The sequence below is a fragment of the Triturus cristatus genome, chromosome 9, assembly GCF_964204655.1.
Source record: "Triturus cristatus chromosome 9, aTriCri1.1, whole genome shotgun sequence".
NCBI classification, from domain to species: Eukaryota; Metazoa; Chordata; class Amphibia; order Caudata; family Salamandridae; genus Triturus; species Triturus cristatus.
Genome location: NC_140592.1, coordinates 1,286,249,270 through 1,286,265,906, shown reverse-complemented (window position 1 = coordinate 1,286,265,906; position 16,637 = coordinate 1,286,249,270). Strand labels below are relative to the sequence as shown.

Sequence of the window (16,637 nt, the reverse complement as noted above, 5' to 3'; positions counted from 1 at the left end):
GTATATGCTGGTCACTAGTTAACATGGCCACCTTGCACCAGTACAATTCGACTCTTATGGTAGATAGGTTTAAGACAACCTTTTAAAAAAAGCTATCCTAGTGGTAGCTGTGGAGAGCAGACTTCAGGCTAAGTCTTTAGAGGAATGTAAAGCAACTTGTTTTACCTTATAATCTCTTGAATTACTAAATTAAAGGACACCACACAGGTATATATATAAAATATATATGTATTTATTTCTAACACACTACTAATCTCTTTATGAGATTAGAAGTCAGAAACATATGCACAAATCAATATTTCACAAGTTAAGCACAAATATGGCCGGGGCCCTAGAGGCGCACCAGACCATATACTAAAAAAGAGACTTAGGAATATCGACTTGCGAGGGGACAAGGCCTAGGGCCTTCAGAAGCGCTGGGGCCTCACTAATCCACCCAAGGCAGGTAAGTAAAGGACCCACGGGAGACGCATGCAGTGTGAGAACACAGCCGCGGATCCCAATTGACTTTAATGGAGCAAGTCGCGGTTGGAATTTTTAAGTTTTAGGGTACTTCTGGAGAGTCTACAAGCAAGTCACTTACAGGGTAAGTGGTTCTAGAGCCAACACCCACAGGAACACCGTAGTGCTGGAGTTACCTCACCCAGGGAAGCCGGCTGCATAGGTGTCTTTTGGTGTCGGGTCGCGGCGTCGTTTTCAAAGGGAGCCAAAAAAGACTTGCTGCTTGTGAAGACAGGAGAAGTGTCCATTGGAATCCATGGCTGGATTCAGAAGAAAGAAGACCTGAAAGCAGAAGGGACAGTGTTCAAAGTCACTTGGCAGTGACCCGGTGCAAGGAAGATGGATGCCCACAGTCGTCGGGTGATTTCAAGTGATCACGGGTGTCTTGACTCTTCAGCCACAAGGTCCAGGAGGCGTTGATGACAGCCAGGAGCTGGATTCGGCGTGTCCCATGAAGTCTGCAGCTTACTGCGGTGTCGTGACCAGATTTGAGCCAACAAGCCTTGGCAACAGCAAGTCTTGTGGAAAGAGTAAAAAGTCAGCTGTGCAGACCAGCAAGGCCTGAGGGACTCACCCAGCACGGGTAAGTCAGGGCAGGCCTGGAGCAACCAGGGGAGCTCTTTGGAAATGTAGAAAGGTCTTCTGGGGACCCACAAGCCAACCGGCAAGGGATCGTGAAGAAGCCTCAGGAGGATTCACTCCCTAGGAGCCCACGGTCACTCGGGACAAGGTAGGCCTCTGATCTTCGGAGGAAATCCTGCTGGAGGATTGGACCACATGTGGTCCAATGCACAAATTCGTAGAACGGCGTGAAGGGGTGCACTTGAAAATAGTGCACTGTACTGTTGCTATTCCTCGTCACTCGTGGGGTCCACCTGCCTCAGCGTCGCTGGGGACTCACGATGGACTTGGAGAAGTCAGGAAATCCACTTCCGGGGCTGCAGGACCTTCAGACACTGGCGGGAACGGGAAAGATTGCGACTGTTGATGCAAAGTTTTGGTGCCTGCCAAGCAGGGGAGTCACTCCTTGACTCCAAGGGAGATTCTTCAGTCTTCCAGATGTAGTGGAACGTCAAAGGTCCAGGATTCTTCTTCCGAGCGTCGTCCAGGGATATCTAGTTTGCAATGGCAAGGGTTCCCTAACTTATACTAGAAGGAAGGGAGGGACTAGCTCTATGGCCCCACCTATGGGAGGGTCAGGCGAGTGGGTGGCTACACCCACTTCCCTTTGTCCAGTTTTGTGCCAGAGCAGGGGCAGGTAGCCCCTGAACCGGTTTGAGCTGGCATATGCACAGAGGAGCCTACTGCTCCCCCAGTGCAGGACTTCAAAGCACTCTAGGAGTGCACCCATCCAGCCCCAGTACACTAAACCCTGTCTGGGAGGTGGTTGCACCTCCCTGTGACAGGATGCCTATTGTTGGGCCTCCCCCACTGCGAGTTTCGGTCAGCAGGAGGAGGGCAGCCCAGTGTCTGTGACTGGTGGCATCCATTTTGTGATGCCAGGGCTCTTCAGGATTCTTCGTGAGGAAGAAGCTATCCAGGAAACATCAAGATGGAGCCCCGGGACGCGGCAGCTCAGGTAAGTAATTTTTCTTTATCTAACGTTTATAGTAATTGTAAAATGAGGGCGGGAGGGAGGCGGGTGGCGGGTAACTCTGCTCCGCCGCGGGGTGTGCGTAGTCTGTCCCTGCTACGCCTACTTTGCGCAGCGCGAAGTGGGCAGTACTACGCACACTCCGTGGACGGAGCGGAGCACTGCGCCCACCCTTAGTCTTGATGCAGTCATCCCAGAGTTAGCATTTACCGCGAGGTTATAATGCACTTAAGAGTATATGGTTTAACCACATCCACAAACAGCCACAGAGAATGGACTCTGCGAGCTGCAAAGGGGCCCTGCTCAGGCAGAGGCACCCCCTCACATGGAAACCAAGCACCTTGCCCTCAGGATTGATAGGGCCTGCCTTAGGGGTGACTGATAGGTTTATATGTGTGTGCAGGTAGAGATATAGTGAACCTATATCTCAGTGAGGAGTGCTAACACTACCTCACCCAGGCTGCAGTAGCAGGCCTGTGGTGTCAGATTTAGTCTGCTTCCCAGGGGTGGCATAATACATGCTTCAGCCCCTGGTAGGCCTGTGAAGTACCTATGCCCTTGGTACCTAAGGTACCATATACTAGGAGCTCATAAGGTACCACAGTATCCAATCACTAGTGCATCTAATATGCACTCCAAGTTGTTTAGAGAGAACAGAGAGGCTGGGGCCGTGGACACCGTGAACTTTTGCAGCAACACTATCTTCCTGGTCCTCCTTGAAGTTGTGCTTTGGGCTCCGAGTAGCCCCAGCCCTGAGCACCTCCTGCACTGAAGATTGTTGGCCTCCACTCCACGAGTGACCCGTGTGCCAGCTTCAAGTGCAACCGCTCAAGGCTCCTTCGCGATCACTAGCCTGTTGGCTAGCAGGTCCCCACGAAGGCAACTCCTTTTTTGCTTGGGCTTTTCTGGTTGCTCCAGAAGTGCACTTACTTACCCTCGCTGGGTAAGTTCCTCAGACCTTGCTGGTCTGCACCGCAGTCCTTTCTCTAAATTCTAGTGACTTGCCGTTGCCAAGGCTTGTTGGGTCCAATCTGATCGCCGACACCGCAGCACTCGACAGACTTTATAGTACAGCTCGAATCTGACTCGTGGACTTTGTTGACGCCTCCTGGACCTCATGGCTGAAGAGTCAAGACATCCATCAACTCACCTGAAGCACCCAACATCTGTGGGCATTGGTCCATCCTGCCCTAGGTCACTGGCAAGTGACCCAGACTCTGTCCCCTCTGCTTTCAGGTTCCTCACATCCTAGATCCAGGCTTGGATCTCTTTGGACACTTCTCCTCTTCACGGCAGCAGCAGTTCTTTGCAGGCTCCCATTGAAATCAACGACGCGACCCAACACCAAAAGACACCTATGCACCCGGCTTTCCTGGGTGAGGTAACTCGAGTACTCCGGTGCTCTCGTGGGTGCTAGCCCTAGAACTAACTAAGTCCAAAAGGTTTTGCTCCTGACTCGATTAGAAGTGTCCCTAATCTTTAAATTTCCAACCGCGACATTGCCCATAGTAGATAACGGGAACCCGCTGTTGTGTTTACACACTGCATACAGTCCCCGTGGGTCCCCTGTGTCACTACCTTGGGTGGTTCCTTAGGGTCCCAGCAATTCTAGAGCCTATAGGCCTAGTGTCTATCCCAGTCGTGGTTCTTATACCACTTTTTTGGTATATGGTTTGGTACGCCCCTAGGGCACAAACGTGTATTTGTGCTATTACTGATAATTGCTAACTTGTAAACAAAGTACTTTGAACTCCAGTCACATAAAGAGACTAGAAGGGTGTGTTTTATACTAAATACATATATTTTAAATATATACCTGGTGTGGTTGTGTTTTCATTTGATCATTCAAGAGATTATAGACTGGTAAAACAAGCTGCTTTACATTCCTTCAAGACTTAGCCTGAAGGGTGCTCTCCATAGCTACCACTAGGATAGCTTTCAGTAAAGGTTGTCTTTAACTTATCACCATAAGGGGTTGTTTGGACTGATACAAGGTGCCCACTAGAACTAGTGGACAGCATATATCAGGCCACCTTCTCACACTGGGGTCCTGATTAGCAGAATCCCAGTCAAACTAAGTCGAAAACCAGCAAAACACCAGGAACTAAGTGGGGGTAACCATGCAGTCAGATTCCACCTTCCTACACAAAACATGTACTAAGAAAGTGGTATAACAACCTTGACTAGACACAGTCCTTAGAGCACGTAGAATCACTGGGACCCTAAGGAACCACCTAAGGTAGTGACACAGGGGACCCACGGAGGACATGTGCAGTGTGAGAACACAGGCGCGAGCTCGGCACAATCCTAGGGGATAGTCGCGGTTGGAATTTTAAAGATTAAGGACACTTCGGAGAGGACTTTAAGCAAACCCTTTTAAACATAGAAGGTTCTAAGGCCAGCACCCTTGAGAGTACCAAGGTACCTGTGTTACTTATCCCAGAGGAGCCGGGTGCATAGGGGTCAAGTGGTGTTGGAAGCCTTCGTCGTTTTTAATGGCGTGTTGCGGAAAAGTGCTGCTGCCGGGAAGATGAAAAGTGTCCGGTGAGATCCAAGCCAGGATCCGAGGTGAGAAGAACCTGAAAATAGAGGGGACAGCGTCTGGATCACTTGCCAGTGACCAGGTGCACGATAGACGAATGCCCACCAATGTTGTTTGCTTCAGGTGAGAAGATGCGATGCTTGACACCGCTGCCACCAATGTGAGAAGTTGGCCTGGTACTAGGTGCCCACTTTAATTATTCTTCAGCATATACCAGGCCAACGTCTCACAGTGGTGGCCTCAGATGTGACACAAACAGTGTCAGGAACTGAGGATATTCAGTGCCCAGTGAGCACTGTCTCTGGCTGCAGACCCCACTGGGACATCCCCTCACTCCTGACAAGAAATACTACAACAAAACAAATGCAAAAATGCACATTTTGTAACTTTTTGTCACACTTCATTATAGTGAATACAATAGAAACAAGCACTGGCAAAGCATGCTCCCCCCCTCCCCCCCCCTTTCCCCCCAAAAAATGTGGCTTTTGGTAGCAGACAAGTGTACCGAGACCAGGTTAGAAACCATTTTTAGTTTTAATGCACATCAGAGAAACATATAACTCTTTTTAGTCCCAAGCAAAGGTACCTATAGGCCGTGGATTACTGCAATCTGAAGACATATTTTAAGCATACAAAGATGACTGAAAAATTTAAATAGGATAAAAATTGGGGAAAAAAAACCAACAATTGGGAAAGTAAAGTGTTGGCCCAGCATCCCTGGGAGTGAAGGGCTCTTCTTTTTAGGTGAATGTGACATGTGGTGAGGAGAGATGCTGTCACTCAGCAGAAGGCAACCTTTGGGGCAAGGGGGACGAAGCTAACCCACTGGTTCACACATTTCACTGCATTGGGAGGGAGCAACATATGAGTGACTGTTGAACAGACCAATGGAGGAAGAGAGCTCAAAGTGAGGCAGCTAAAGCTGTTTCTGTGCCATACCTAATGATGTGTTTGAACAAAATAGTCAAAAAAGAATGAGGAGTAGAGAATAGAAGGAGAGAGAGAGAGGGGTGAGAGCGAGACAGAGAGAGAGAGAAGGAAACAGAGAGAGAGGGGGAGACTGAGAGACATGAGAGAGAGAGAGAAAGACAGAGAGAGAGAGAGAGATGGAAGGAGGAGAGAGAGAGAGGGGTGAGAGAGGGAGACAGAGAGAGAGAGACTGTGAGAAGTTGGCCTGGTATATGCTGTCCACTAGTTCTAGCGGGCACCTTACACCAGTCCAGACAACCCCTTATTGGTGATAGGTTAAATACAACCTTTATTGAAAGCTATCCTAGTGGTAGCTATGGAGAGGCGCCTTCAGGCTAAGTCTTGAAGGAATGTAAAGCAGCTTGTTTTACCAGTCTATAATCTCTAGAGTCACTAAATGAAAGGAGACCACACCTGGTATATATATAAAATATATGTATTTATTGCTAGACAAACCCCTCTAGTCTCTTTATGAGGCTAGAGGCAAAAGCCCATAAGTTACACTTCAAATAAACAGTAAAGTAGCACGAAATACACGCTAGGTCCTAGGGGCGAGCCAAACCATATACTAAAATACTGGTATAAGAACTACGACTTAACTAGACACAAGGCCTAGAGCCTCTAGAATCGCTGGGACCCCAAGGAACCACCCACGGTAGTGACACAGGGTACCCACGGGGGCTGTGTGCAGTGTGAGAACACAGCAGCGAGCTCCCGTTAGCTTCTATGGGGAAAGTCGCGGTTAGATTTTTAAAGATAAAGGACACTTAGAGGTGGACTAGGACCAAACCCTTTTGGACTTAGACAGTTCTAGGGTCAACACCCACAGGATCACCAGAGTACTCGAGTTACCTCACCCAGGGAAGCCGGGTGCACAGGTGTCAAATGGTGTTGGGTCGCTTCGTCGCTTTCAATGGGAGCTGGCGAAGAAGTGCTGCTGCCGGTAAGATGCGAAGTGTCCGAAGGGATCCAAGCCTGGATGGGAGATGTGAAGAACCTGAAAGCAGAGGGAACAGACTCTGGGTCACTAGCCAATGAACAGCAAGGCGATGAGCAGATGCCCACCGATGTTGGGTGTTTTCAGGTGAAGAAGGTGAAGCTTGACTCCTCAGCCACGAGGACCAAGAGGCGTCCAGACCAACCAGGAGCTGGATTCGATCTGTCCCACAAAGGATGTCGAGTGCTGCAGCGTTGGTGCCCGGATTGGACACAACAAGCCTTGGCAACAACAACCCACGCAGAAAGGTGAAAGATGCTTTGGTGCGGACCAGCAAGGTCCGAGGGACTCCACCAGTGAGGAGGACTGAGAGCACATCCGGAACAACCAGGGAAGCCCAAAGAAAGTCAAAGTTACCTTCACCGGGACAAACCAGTCGACGGACCAGGGATCGCGAAGGGACCTCAAGAGGAATCACAAAATGGCGGCCCATGGGTCACTCGGAGTGACCAGGCCGACAATCCTCAGTGGATTTTCTGTTTGGGGTCTGGGCTACAAGTAACCCAATGCACAGCTTCTGGAGACGTCGAGAAGCTGACGCACTTGCAAATGTGCACGGTGTCTAAGGGTTCTGGTTCCACGTTACCCACGAGGGCTGCGGGTCTCAGCTTTGCTGGGGACTCGGGTCAGCCTCCGGGAAGTCTTGCAAAGTCTTCGGCGTCCAATGGGAGCTTCGGAGATGCAGACCGGACAGATGCGTCTTCTGTGCCTGCCAAACAGGAGAGTAACTTCTTTACTCCAAGGGAGATTCTTCAGTCATCTGGCGTTGAACAGATCATTGAAGTTCCAGGATTTAGTTTCAAGTTTCGTCCAGGGATATCTAAAGTCCTGTTGCCAGGGGTTCCTACTTTATACCCAAGGAAGGGGTTGGACTAACTCAGGGGACCCACCTATGGGAGGGTTTGGAAAGAGGGGTGGCTACACCCATTTCCTTTGTCCAGTTTCACGCCAGAGCAGGGGCTGGCAGCCCCTGTGACCGGTTTGAACTGGACTATGCACAGGGAGATCAAATGTGCCCCCAGTGCAGGACTTCAAAGCACTCTCAGAGTGCACACACCAAGCCCCAATACACTAAAGCCTGTCAGGGAGGTGGTGACAGGGCTCTTTTAAGTTGGTACTGGGTATACCGCTGCTGTTATGTCTCTCCCTCTAGAAGGGTGAAATCATACTCCCACACCAGTTTCTGGTGTGGGGGTATGATTCCAAGGTGTTTGACACCAAACACAACATGTTTCCGTGCAGCCAGTCCAAAGTTAGCATTTACCGTTGGGTTATAATGCACTTAAGAGTATACGGTCACAGACAATCCCAGAGAAGAGATTCCGAAGGCTGCAGAGGGGCTCAGCTCATGCGTGGGCACACTCTCACACAAAACCAAGCACCCTGTCTTCAGGATTGATAAGACCTGCCATAGGGGTGACTGATAGGTTTCTATGTGCAATTATAGGTGAAATATAGTGGTGTATGCACTATCTTACCCAGGCTGCAGTAGCAGACCTGTGGTGTCATTTTGAAGGGCTTCCCAGGGGTGGCATAATAAATGCTTCAAAAGTATCAAGTAGAAACCTCTAAACCGGCCTATTCACTTTTGCAATTGATCTCTAGAGATTCTGCAGAATCTCTAGAGATCAATTGAAAAAGTGAATAGGCCGGTTTAGAGGTTTCTACTTGATACTTTTGTGCTTTCTCCCTCCTCTAGGGCCTTAATTAAAATAGGGAGACCTTCACTCATTACATAATACATGCTTCAGCCCCTGGTAGGCCTCTGGGGTACCTATGCCCTGGGTACATAGTATACTATATACTAGGGACTTATAAGGGCACCTCAGAATCCAATCTTGTATGTACCTAAGTGGGGGTACCCATGTGAAGCAGATCCTACTCTCCTACAGAGACGCTCTTATATTCACGGTTGTTTAGAAAGCTCCGGGCTACAATCTGGATGCAGTCACAAATGCGCTATATCCACGTATCATGGTGAAAGTGTCTCCTGTGAGGAGATTGGCGGTTTACGGACATTTCGTTTATCAAAAGAATCAGAAAGATAAATAACCTTGAAAGTTACAATGTGTGATTCAGACAGATAGAAAGAGCTGCGTGCTACACCATGAGTCCATGCTCAGCTCCCTATGTCCATGCTCAGCCCTCTGTGTCCACGCTCGGCCCCCTGTGTCCACGCTCGGCCCCCTGTGTCCATGCTCGGCCCCCTGTGTCCATGCTCGACCCCCTGTGTCCTTGCTCAGCCTCCTGTGTCCATGCTCAGCCCCCTGAGGTCCATGCTCAGTCCACTAAATCCACCTTCAGTCCCCTGTGTCCAGGATCACCCCCCTGTGTCCACGCTCAGTCCCCTGAGGCCATGTTCAGCCCCCCTTTGTCCATGCTCAGCATCCCAGTCCATGCTCACACCCCTGTGTCCATGCTCAGCCCCCTGTGTCCATGCTCAGCCCCCTGTGTCCACGCTCAGCCCCCTGTTTCCATAGTCAGCCCCCGGGTCCATGCTCAGCCCCCTCGTCCATACTCTGCCCCCTGTGTCCATGCTTAGCCCCCTGAGGTCCACGCTCAGCCCTCTGTGTCCACGTTTAGCACCCAGTGTCCACGCTCAGCCCCCTGTGGCTACGCTCGGCCCCATGTGCCCATGCTCGGCCCCCTGTGTCCACGCTCAGTCCCCTGTGTCCATGCTCAGCCCCCTGTGTCCATTTTCAGCCCTCCCCAGGACATGCTCTGCCCCCGTGTCCATGCTCAGCCCCCGTGTCCACGCTCAGGCCCCTGTGTCCATGCTCAGCCCCCTGAGGTCCACGTACAGTCCACTGTGTCCACCCTCAGTCCCCTGTGTCCACGCTCTGCCCCCGTGTCCATGCTCCACCCCCGTGACCTCGCACAGCCCCCTGTGTTAACGCTCAGCCCCCTGTGTCCATTCTCAGCCCCCTGTGTCCACGCTCAGCCCCCTGTGTCCACGCTCAGCTCCCGATGTCCACGCTCAGTCCCCTGTGTCCACGCCCAGCCCCCCTGTGTCCACGCTCTGCCCCGTGTTCACGCTCAGCCCCCTGTGTCCACGCTCAGCCCCCTGTGTCCATGATCAGCCCCGTGTGTCCATGCTCAGCCCCCTGTGTCCACGCTCTGCCCCCGTGTCCACGCTCAGCCGCCCGTGTCCACGCTCAGCCCCCTGTGTCCATGCTCTGCCCCCTGTGTCCATGCTCAGCCCCCTGTGTCCACGCTCAGCCCCCTGTGTCCATGCTCAGCCCCCTGTGTCCACGCTCCGCCCCCGTGTCCACGCTCAGCCCCCCGTGTCCGCGCTCAGCCCCCTGTGTCCATGCTCCGCCCCCTGTGTCCATGCTCGGCCCCCTGTGTCCATGCTCAGCCCCCTGTGTCCATTTTCAGCCCTCCCCAGGACATGCTCAGCCCCCGTGTCCACGCTCAGCCCCCGTGTCCACGCTCAGCCCCCTGTGTCCATGCTTGGCCCCCTGTGTCCACGCTCAGCCCCCTGTGTCCACGCTCAGCTCCCGATGTCCACGCTCAGTCCCCTGTGTCCACGCTCAGCCCCCCTGTGTCCACGCTCTGCCCCGTGTCCACGCTCAGCCCCCTGTGTCCACGCTCAGCTCCCTGTGTCCACGCTCAGCCCCCCTGTGTCCACGCTCAGCCCCCTGTGTCCACACTCCGCCCCCGTGTCCACGCTCAGCCCCCCGTGTCCACGCTCTGCCCCCTGTGTCCATGCTCGGCCCCCTGTGTTCATGCTCAGCCCCCTGTGTCCAAGCTCAGCCCCTTGTGTCCATGCTCAGCCCGCTATGTCCACGCTCCGCCCCCTGTGTCCACGCTCCGCCCCCGTGTCCACGCTCAGCCCCCTGTGTCCATGCTCGGCCCCCTGTGTCCATGCTCGGCCCCCTGTGTCCATGCTCAGCCCCCTGTGTCCATTTTCAGCCCTCCCCAGGACATGCTCAGCCCCCGTGTCCACGCTCAGCCCCCTGTGTCCATGCTCAGCCCCCTGAGGTCCACGTACAGTCCCCTATGTCCACCCTCAGTCCCCTGTGTCCACGCTCCGCCCCCCGTGTCCACGCTCCACCCCCGTGTCCTCGCACAGCCCCCTGTGTTAACGCTCAGCCCCCTGTGTCCACGCTTGGCCCCCTGTGTCCACGCTCAGCCCCCTGTGTCCACGCTCAGCTCCCGTTGTCCACGCTCAGTCCCCTGTGTCCACGCTCAGCCCCCCTGTGTCCACGCTCTGCCCCGTGTCCACGCTCAGCCCCCTGTGTCCACGCTCAGCTCCCTGTGTCCATGCTCAGCCCCCTGTGTCCACGCTCAGTCCCCTGTGTCCACCCTCAGTCCCCTGTGTCCACGCTCCGCCCCCATGTCCACACTCCACCCCCCGTGTCCTCGCTCAGCCCCCTGTGTCCATGCTCAGCCCCCTGTGTCCATGCTTGGCCTCCTGTGTCCACGCTCAGCCCCCTGTGTCCACGCTCAGCTCCTGATGTCCACGCTCAGTCCCTTGTGTCCATGGTCAGCCCCCCTGTGGCCACACTCCGCCCCCGTGTCCACGCTCAGCCCCCCGTGTCCACGCTCAGCCCCCTGTGTCCATGCTCAGCCCTCTGTGTCCACGCTCGGCCCCCTGTGTCCACGCTCAGCCCCCTGTGTCCATGCTCAGCCCCCTGTGTCCACGCTCAGCCCCCTGTGTCCACGCTCCGCCCCAGTGTCCACGCTCAGCCCCCTGTGTCCATGCTCGGCCCCCTGTGTCCACGCTCAGCCCCCGTGTCCACGCTCCGCCCCCCTGTGTCTATGCTCAGTCCCTTGAGGTCTTGCTGCTCACTGCTCCTGGGAATGGATCCCATGAAGGGAGATCTGAGGGTGTGATCCCTTAGGGGCGGTACTTGATCCAGCCCTCCCTGTAATCTCCCCATCCACACTTAATGTTTATGCCTGAAAGACGGATTCGGTTTCTTTTTCAGACTCAGCCTTCTTCTGGGATGAAAAGGATCTACGATTACCCTCTATTCCCTTGACTCCGATTGGCTACAACGACGCAGTAAAATACATGAGGTAGGTCTCAGTTCAGGGGCTCAGTCACTTTCTCGACTCATGCCCCAATACTTCCATGTAAATTGTACCATTCACTATCCAGAAATCTAGAGTACAGAGGCCAGTAATCTTGAGTACAGAGGCCAGTAATCTAGAGTACAGAGGCCAGTAATCTAGAGTACAGGGGCCAGTAATCTAGAGTACAGAGGCCAGTAATCTAGAGTACAGAGGCCAGTAATCTAGAGTACAGAGGCCAGTAATCTTGAGTACAGAGGTGAGAGGAGTTGGCCTAATGGCTAGGGCAGTTGACCTCAAATCTGGGGAACCGGGTTGGAGTCTAGGCAAGGACGCGCAACATCCTGTGATTCTGGGCAAATCACTTAATCTCCCAGTGCCTAAAAAAAAAGAATGTGTCCTCATGTAACGCAACTGGTGCTCATGTAACGCAACTGGTGCACTTGTAAAGCGCTCTGATAACCGATACCTTCGGGTCAAGTTTGTGCTATATAAAACTCCTGAAAAAAAAAAAAAGAATAATCTAGAGTACAGACGCCAGTAATCTACAATACAGAGGCCAGTAATCTAGGGGCCGATTCACAGAACTAATCTGAGATAAAATCCTAAATTTACTACTTTTGGTATTCACAGAAGGCATTTAGTGGTAGTAAAGTTAGGATACCTAACTTTACTACTACTAAATGCCTTCTGTGAATACCAACAGTAGTTAGTTTAGGATATTATCTCAGATTAGTTCTGTGAATCGGCCCCTAGATTTCTGTTCCTAAAAGCATACATTGCCATTGTAATCTCTGGGTCTGAAGGGAACTACTTTGTGTACAGATGTGCTCATTGTGAAAGGACAGAATGTCGTCAATCACTATAAATATAGCCAATGGCTGAAGTGGGCTGACCCACTGCCCTATGTGCTGGGCTGTAGTGGACTGAAGAAAATGTTAATGGTAAAATAACGTCAGTACATGTGGCCTCGTGGATGGAACTGCGGACCTAGTGGGCTGGAGAGACAGTTTCAAATCATGGCATGGCGCTTGATACAACATTGTGTGATGCTGGGCAAATCATGTACCTAGAACTCTGTTTGTGTAATCCCCCCATGATGTACACAGTTTTGTAGATTGTCTCCTACCCGCCCAAGTAATGTCCAGCGCTCCAATGATTTCTAGGAAAGTGCATGTTATATAAACACCAGTCCATCCATCCATAACAAAGTATTGGAGGGCGGGGGCAGCTTGCAAGCCCCTAAAAGTGCATTGTATAATCTTAGTCAAATAAAAAGGTCTTGTCTGCCAAACGGAATTAAAGTTTAAAAGGACTGAGGGGCATATTTACAAAAAAATGTCAGAGCACAGTGCTACGCCAAATTTAGCACATTTAGTACATTTTAGAACGTAGCGCGCTCACTTGGAGCACTATAGTATATTTTAGACTCTCCCGTTTTGTTATTTGTGTTTGATGCTTATTTTGCTATTTGCCCCTTGTTTTATCTGTCATTCCACCGCCGCATACGTGCACTTTAAAAAACTTGAGTTCACCGCGTTTGGAGCGGGCCCTTACCTCCATCTCAAACCACTCTGTACTTGGCATTGTAACAACGGCGGACATCTTGGGTGAGGGTTGAGCAGCGGAGCGGTCTAGTCGTCATAAGGACGCTAGACCGGTACTTAAGACGGTCATGCTGACGCGCAGCGGGTACGCGCGGCGGGTTCGCCAGAGCATCGCCGGAGTCACGCCAGAGTCCAGCCTGTCTGCGCCCGTCCGCGCACGGACGGGCCCGGAGGCCTGGTCGTCTGGCAATAGGCGCACTTATTCCACAGAGGATCTGCGCAGGTTGGGTCTGGGTGTTGATCGCAGCCTCAGTCGCCCCCGCTTGACCGGAGGGAGATACAGGAAATCCTGCTGGTACGCGTTGTTGTCCGTCCAGCTGTGGCAGGAGACCGGGCCTGCAACGCACCACCGGCGCGTGAGATGAGAAAGTGTCCCTGTTCGGGCGCCATTCATGTGGTAAATAATTTAATTACCGGGACTTAATTTGATACAGAAAAATAATAAAAATAGCTCAGTAAAATAAGAGGCAAAATCCGTGATATTAGAGGTTAGGAATGGGCTTTATTCCAATGGACGATTTCGAAATCGTGGACTCCAGGTTCCATCACCACGGAGGCTCAGGAAGTGAAGTACATACTTTATTGATAAGTAATTACTTTTATACAATAGGCATTACAGTGAAGCAAATGCAAGAGGCGTAACGATTGATAGTAGAGATAGAACATACATGCGTAGCAAAAGTGGGCGTAACTGGGTGTAATTAAAGAACGTCATCAGGTATGATGTCATAATAGGGTGGTTCCATGAAAGAATTTTGCAATGTCAGCAGAAATACTTGGCAGAAATGCGCGCGTAGCAGCATGACGTATGATTGACGTGCAACTAGGGGGTGAAGGGGACTTGACATTTAGCTCTACATGTGGAGACAAGAAGTCTGGGGGGTCAAGTCAACCTAATCCCAAATCATATCTAACATCCTATGTTTAAAGAACTATGTTATCCAAGAGAGAGGTCTCTTAGAGTAGAATCTTATTCTATACTGACTATACTGACTGTTAGTGCGTGTACAAGCGTCTAAGTGTCTACACTAGATGCGAGGGCAGAAGTCTTCCATGATAATAGGGCTATGAATTACTTGCATAAAGACAGAGAAGCCGGGCCTTTGCTCGGTAACTGGAAGAATGTTTACTTAAACTACTAGACAGGAATGCATTGGGCAGGGAGCGGAGCAGATAATTTTGAAAGTGAAATACAGTTTTTGGCAGGCAGCAAGCTGATGTCAGGCACCGTGAGCCGCGCAGGGAATGAGACAAAGTTCATGGTCACAGATGCAGGCTCAGACTGGAGCTTTCAGAGGCAGAAAGCAGGGAAAGGCTTGATGGCAGAATCAGGGCCTACTCGCCTGAACTGCAAAATGGAGTAACTGAGCCATATAAAGTCGGTGGCCTTTCGTACTTAGGAATCGAATATCCAGCCCATTCATGGCGGATCTGAAAGAGGACATGTTGACGGTGGACGCACATGTATTTGCGTCTTCATAACTGGAACTGGAGGGAACATACATGTACTTGTAACATGCACATAGAACCGTTGGGGTCCAAGATAGGGGACATAACTGACCAGAAAAATCCATATTTCCACAGTTTGGTCCGACGCTAGGTCCTAACGTGTATTTGTGCTACTTTACTGTTATATTTATAGTGTAACTTATGTGTTTTTTGCCTCTAGCCTCATAAATAGACTTGAGGGGTGTGTTTAGTAATAACTACATATATTTTATATATACCTGGTGTGGTCTCCTTTCATTTGGTCACTCAAGAGATTATAGACTGATAAAACAAGCTGCTTTACATTCCTTCAAGACTTAACCTGAAGGCTGCTCTCCATAGCTACCTCTGGGATAGCTTTCAATAAAGGTTGTCTTTAACCTATCATCAGTTAAGGGGTTGTTTGGACTGGTGAAAGGTGCCCACTATAACTAGTGGACAGCATATACGAAGCTAACTTCTCACACAAGAGGATCAGGGACATGCTCCAGAGTCATTGTGGGTGTGCGCTGTGCTATGCTTAATTGTGCATGTGTGCCATTGTGCCCATCTCCCCCGTCCCCCAGTCCCTGGTCATTACTCACCCTGTTGCTATTGTGTCAGCTCCTGTCGAGCAGTGTTTGGTTCCCCAACTCCTGCCACCTTCTCCCCACTGATGACTGTGGACACCGTTTCCTCCATTTCCTCCATCTCGTCCATCTCGTCCAGCTCCTCCTGTGGCGCTGGTCTGCCACCTCCAGTCTGCATTGCTGCCTTCCGGTTGTTGCCGAGTTTCGGCTTGGTTTTGCGCTTCACATCATTCCAGCGCCCCTTGACCTCGTCCATTGTCCTCTTCAGCACTCCGACTGCATTCATCTTGTCCACGATGGTCTGCCATAGTCCATTTTCTGTTGCCAATGACACAGTGGAGGTGACGAACAGTAGTTGATGGTGTTCTGTCACCTCCGTTGTCAGGATCCTGTTTTCCTGTGGACTGAACCTCGTCTTCCTTTTCTTCTTGTCCTATCCCTTCCCTGACCCCGAGGTCCCGGCCTGGTCGTCCGGGGGGCTTGTGGGGTTCTGGTCATCGTCTGTTCCTGCTCCGGCTACCTCCATTGTGCTTCGCAGTTGTTTTGTTTCTGTTTGTGTTTTATTTCTGCTTTTATGGTGATTTTTCCCGCCTGACGTGTGTGAATTGCAGGCCTGGTACAGCTTATTGCTGATTTTGTCATCGCGGTTGGACCCATTGCCACTCTTTACGCATTCGGGTTTTGATTTTTATCGCTGTCCCGGTAATGTTTTCGCGGACATTTGACACGTTCTCAGGAAACTATCGCATGTTACCGCCGTGTTGAGAATACGATGTTAACACAGAGTTATTTTCCCGCGATAGACGGTGATAAATGAAATTGCGTTAACCTATTTTGGCGATGATTATCGCACGTTCTTGAGAATATACCCCTTTGAGTGGAAGGAGATGGAGGTCAGGGCTTCCTCTCCAAGCTCTCTGGCTGGAGGGTGGACAGATTGACTTGTGGTGGGACAGTCCTTCCTCTCACCTACAGGGACTCTAGTTTACAGACGTGTGTCATCAGTCGCCCACCTGGGTCAGGCTGTGTTTAAAGTCTTCGAAGAGTCTCACAGACAGGGAAATCCCCAGGGACTCAGCAGAGACTTTTTTCCTCAGGCCTTGTCCCTCAATGCGTCCCACAGCCCTTCTAGGTTCTTTAGCTGATAATAATCACATTAACAGCGTCACAAAAAGCGCAACGCTGAATATGCACCATTCGTAACAGTAAACACCAGATCCCATGGACGTGGCTGATCATCACCTGGGTAGTTCTGTGAGATCCTACATAAGTCTCAGACTCACACGGTTTTTCTATAGCGGATCTTATCTTCCAGTGTGGACAGGTGGCGAGACGCATGTAGAGCAGTTAG

The 16,637-nt window shown here is 51.3% G+C and overlaps 1 pseudogene across 1 annotated transcript in view; it reads left to right on the top strand.

Annotated features, from left to right (window-relative positions):
* The window catches only part of LOC146799783 (putative N-acetylated-alpha-linked acidic dipeptidase), a 348,737-nt pseudogene that overhangs the window by 117,420 nt on the left and 214,680 nt on the right, over nt 1-16,637 (top strand). Inside the window, exon 6 of the transcript XR_014968969.1 lies at nt 11,538-11,628. The product of XR_014968969.1 is annotated as a putative N-acetylated-alpha-linked acidic dipeptidase (transcript). The remainder of the gene's footprint in view (nt 1-11,537; nt 11,629-16,637) is intronic.